The 5039-nt window shown below is 43.3% G+C and overlaps 2 pseudogenes; one reads left to right on the top strand and one right to left on the bottom strand.

The window, feature by feature from the left end:
* Positions 1-1727: 1727 nt before the first annotated feature.
* On the bottom strand, positions 1728-3227 carry LOC147428693 (photosystem I chlorophyll a/b-binding protein 2, chloroplastic-like; annotated as a pseudogene).
* A 599-nt stretch (positions 3228-3826) lies between these two features.
* On the top strand, positions 3827-4752 carry LOC147428692 (S-adenosylmethionine synthase 2-like; annotated as a pseudogene).
* The last annotated feature ends 287 nt before the right edge of the window (positions 4753-5039 follow it).

The raw sequence follows: 5039 nt of genomic DNA, 5'->3' as shown, positions 1-5039 counted from the left end.
GGCGTTGTTGCCTAGCTCTTGTCGAGGCTAGCGATGGTGTTGTCGGTTCTCCAATGTGATGAGCGAGCGGATAGTAGCGCTAGGATGAAGCTCACTCTCTCTCTCTTCCTCTCTCACACATAGTAGATGGCAACGATAAACTTTTGATTATGATTAAGTGTTTCTACAAAAATTACCTAGGTACCTTATATACTAAGGCTACCTTAGGTTAACCAAAAATAGAGTTTGAGGGGTCAAATGGCTTGATATTTACAATCTGGAAGTGCCATTGCACCCCGAATTTCGCAACTAGACTAGCTACTTATTAAAGAGGAATCCCAATCCTCGAGCGAGTAGTCCCGAGCAGACAAGAAACGGAGCGAGCATAAGCAATCAAAAAGATTAGATCAAGATCTCAATAGTTACTCTACAGAGTATAGAGTAGCAAAGTGGCCATGTTGCATCTCAAATAGTCTCAAATAAAAAAGCCATACTCTTCCTTTAATGTGTTCACACACATTAAAATAGTCTCAAACAAAAGAGCCATACTCTTCCTTTAATGTGTTCACACACACATTGATACACAGTCATATCCTTGCTTTTGAAACATCTTGCTGAGCATATTCCAAAACTCTATTTGTGCAAACTTATTCTCCATGGTAAATTCACATGTTGCAATTGTCATAAGTTCGTGCACAAATAGATCAAAAGATGGTGACTCAAATGCCACATGTCCATCATAATGCATAGGTAGCTCTTGAACTTGAATGATATCTTTTGCTTGCTTGAGTGCCATGTGTAGTCTGCTTTGTGAAGGCATTGCATGTAGTATACCAACTACTGTGGAGGGACTATCGGACTATTACTAGTGTGTCCTTCATTCCAATGCCTTGTGTGCTTTCAATAGCAATGCGAACCTTCTTGAATTGACATTGGCCATGATTGAGAATGAAGATTTTTTCACCAGTAGCAAGTTTAGTAGCCTTTATCTTCACATGCTCTCCCAGTAGAGTTAATGGATGCAAATTGAATGCATTAGTTGTTTCATTATGCTGTATAGCAAAAGAGATAGATAGTGCATAAATGCTATCGTCAAACATAAGAACAATCTTGTGGCCACATTGTCATCCATAAATGGTAGCAGAGAGGGAGTCACAAAAACTTTTGCTAATTTTAGACAGGCAAGAGAAAAGAAAGCAAACGGGTGTGTGTGTGTGTGTGCGGGCGCATGTGTGCAAGAAAGAAAGAGAGAGAGAGAGAGAGAGAGAGAGAGAGAGAGAGAGAGAGAGAGAGAGAGAGAGAGAGAGAGAGAGAGAGAGAGAGAGAGAGATAATTGATACTGCAGCGTGGGCCCTCTCCTTGACTACCTGCTTCCTCTTCGTCGTGGATCTCTCTCTCTCTCTCTCTCTCTCATTGTTTTTTTGAACATTTAATCTAGACTTCATTATCTTTATTACTCGGGAGAGATGAAGGGCTCAAATGAGAGGCATTTGGTCAGAGAACAGTGGCACTTCTGATGTAGATAACAATCAGAACAGGCATGTTCTATAATCAAAATTGACTCATACCCTCAAGTTAATGCAATTAAAATGACGCATGTAAATTGACAAAACACGAGCAGGCACAATTTACACATCAAAATAGGACCTTCCAACCAAATAAAAGGTTTTTACAAACGTCTCAATCGGCATACAAAGGAAGCAAGTGTCAATATTTTCTCCAAGTGATGAAGGTTCAACCATCATCACTCACTTGGTCAAGAAAGCAGAGAAAATGGTGCTGTGGCCAGAGTCGAAAAGATGGGCGGTAAGGTTGTCAATGGGGCTAGTGCCCGTGTAGATTGCTTGGAACCAAGAAACCATAAGGGCCAATATAGCGAGTCTGCCATTCTTTATCTCCTTAGTCCTAAGCTCCATGATCTTCTCAGGAGAACCAGAGCCCCAGCCAAGAGGGTCGAACCAAAAGCCATCGGGATATCCAACATCTGTGCTTGTTAGCTTGTTGTTGGTGAAGATGGGGTCAGTATTCACTGGTCCAGGAGTAATGATGTCTACCCATCTTTGGCCCTCAACCCAACCTAAGAATATAAGCTCCACTACAAAGAGGGTATTTGTATCTATGAAATACTCGGCCTCTCCAGTTGAGTACATGGGGTGTTCAAAATTCCTCCTTACATAGCCCACCTGCAGTTCACTATCTCTGATTGCACAAACCACTTGAGAAGCTTGGGCTTGGATCCAAGACCAAGGGGGTCAAAGGCAAAGTCCCCAAGTAGGCTTCCATCAGGCCATTCTGGAGGAGTGCTGCCAGGTAACCACAAAGGCCTGTCGGTTGCTGCTGCCGCCAAAAGGATGAGGGCAGTGGTAGCAATTACATGTAATCAAGCCAGGAGTAAACCGAGTGCTCAGCATTGAGCTTAATCGTGGAAACTTGGAGTTTTGGATGGAGGGGTGGATGTAGCGAGCTCGACATTTCATGGGACAACTCCACTTGATAGCAGGCCTGTAGGTAATCAATCTTGACATACTAGTTAACATGGTTAATCATTTCTGTATCAAAGAGATTAGCATCAAACTGTCCCATTTAGCTCACTGCATTAAGCCCTATACTTGACAAATTAGTGAACATTGTTAACCATTTTTGTATCAAAGAGTTTAGCATTCAAACACTTGATTAAGCTCGCTACATGAATTCTTAACCTTCAAGCAACTACGGTGACGGTGATGGATTACCTACTGTCATGATCTTGTGGACCATGTCATGATAATTGCCTCCTTCCTTCCCCTTCCCCGTACCCAAACTTTCAATCAAGTCTTCACTGCACATTGCTTTCCTTTTCCTCCAAAGACTTTGTGTGCCATGTGTACTTCTTCCCCTTTTCCAAATTTCAAATTTTGGCTTGTGACCTTCTCATCCCCTTGACGACAATTCGTTATGAGCAACACAAATGCTTGCATCTTCTGGTGGGTAAATTGAAGGTACATTGAACCACCAAAATCACACACATTCACTCACTTAACGCAAACACTCGCTCTCTCTCACACTCATACACATATGAACCACAGTGCACACGCACTCCCACACACACATACACACACTCAACGTCTTTTAAACGACTCTCCATATGTTCACAGTACATCTTCATCGGTGAGGGCTCGCAATGCCCATCCGGACATAAAGGAGCTCTTGCTCATGCTAGATGCTGCCACAGCTGTGAGGCTGCTAGAGGAGCAGACCGCGGACGCCATAGCCACAAGCTCGTGGTGATAGATTGCAGCTGCTGCTCTCTTGTATGGGCTGCTACCTTGCAATCACAAACAGAGATTCTGTTGGGATCCCATAAGCACGCTGACTCTCTCTCTCTCTCTCTCTCTCTCACACACACACACACACACACACACACACACACACACACACACACACACACACACACACACACACACACACACACACACACACACACACACACACACACACACACACACACACACACAAACTCAACTCTCTCAAAGAGCACATGCCAGCGCGCGCTCTTTGAGAGAGTTGAGTTTAGAGAGAGAGAGAGAGAGAGAGAGAGAGAGAGAGAGAGAGAGAGAGAGAGAGAGAGAGAGAGAGAGAGAGAGAGAGAGAGAGAGAGAGAGAGAGAGAGAGAGAGAGAGAGAGAGAGAGAGAGAGAGAGAGAGAGAGAGAGAGAGAGAGAGAGAGAGAGAGAGAGAGAGAGAGAGAGAGAGAGAGAGAGAGAGAGAGAGAGAGGGCGGGGGCCTCATCGAATGTGAGAAGCAGCTTCAGCCTTCCAAGATTGTTTACTAGCTACTTCCAGGCCCTTGACGCATAGAAACCCTAAAATATGTCAAATTTTCTCTTCACCTCGGAGTCAGTGAATCAGGGACATCTAGACAAGTTGTGGGATCAAGTGTCTAATTGTAGTGCTGGATGCATGCCTACAACAGGATCAAGAGAGTAAGTTGGCTTGTGAGATGTGCACCAAGAGTAACATGGTGATGATCTTTGGGGAGATTACCACCAATTATTGTAGATATCAACAATGAGAAGATTCGGGACAGTCGCTAGGAAATTGGTTTATGTCAGATGATGTGGGTATTGATGCTGATCATTGCAAGGTTTTGGTTAACATCAAACAGTAGAGCCCAGACATTGCTCAAGATGTGCATGGACATTTCACAAAAATAAGGCCGAGGAGATTGGTGCAAAAGATCAAGGGCATATGTTTGGTTATGCTACTGATGAGACTGATAAGGAGCTTATGCCCCTCAATCATGTCATGGCTACCAAACTAGGTGCCATGCTCATAGAGGTAAGAAAGAATGGAACTTATGCATGGTTGCCCAAATGGCAAAACTCAAGTAACAGTTGAATACAAGAATGAAATGGTGCCATCACTGCCATGGTTCCCATCATAATTCATACGGTCTTTACCTCTATGCAACACAATGAAATAGTTACCAATGACAAGATTTCCACTGATCTCAAGGAGCATGTTATCAAGTCTGTGATGCCTGAGAAGTACCTGGATGAGAAGACCATCTTCCATCTGAATCCTTTTGGAAGGTTTGTGATTGGGGGGCCAAAAGGTGATGTTGGCCTAGCACAAACGAAGATCATTATTGATACATATGGTGTTTGGGAGCTCATGTCAGAGGTGTTTTCTTAGGCAAAGACCCTACCAAGGTGGATATATAGAAAGTGGAGCCTACATCATGAGGCAGGCTGCCAAAGAGTGTTGTAGCATCTGGTCTTGCATGGCACTGTTGATTCAGAGATTTTGGAAATAATAAAGTTTCCTCATCCCCACCCCTACAACTAGGATTCTCCTCCTCTGTAAGAAGTGTGGAGAAGAAGCTGTTGTATTGATGCTCTCGCTAAATTCTTCTGAGATTTGAGTATTCCATCCTCATGGCATTTGCATAAACTTCTAAAGTGGAATCAATTTGTCAGATGTAATATAACATCAACTAATTAATCAGAATGTAGAATAACATTTCAAGAACGCATCATTTGCCCTCCCATTACCAACATTTAAAATCATGCACAAGAGCACC

The sequence above is a fragment of the Adiantum capillus-veneris genome, chromosome 23 (genome assembly GCF_014529385.1).
Source record: "Adiantum capillus-veneris isolate H3 chromosome 23, ASM1452938v2, whole genome shotgun sequence".
Classification (NCBI taxonomy): Eukaryota; Viridiplantae; Streptophyta; class Polypodiopsida; order Polypodiales; family Pteridaceae; genus Adiantum; species Adiantum capillus-veneris.
The sequence above is the reverse complement of the archived record's forward strand: the minus strand, read 5'-3'. Positions and strand labels throughout refer to the sequence as shown.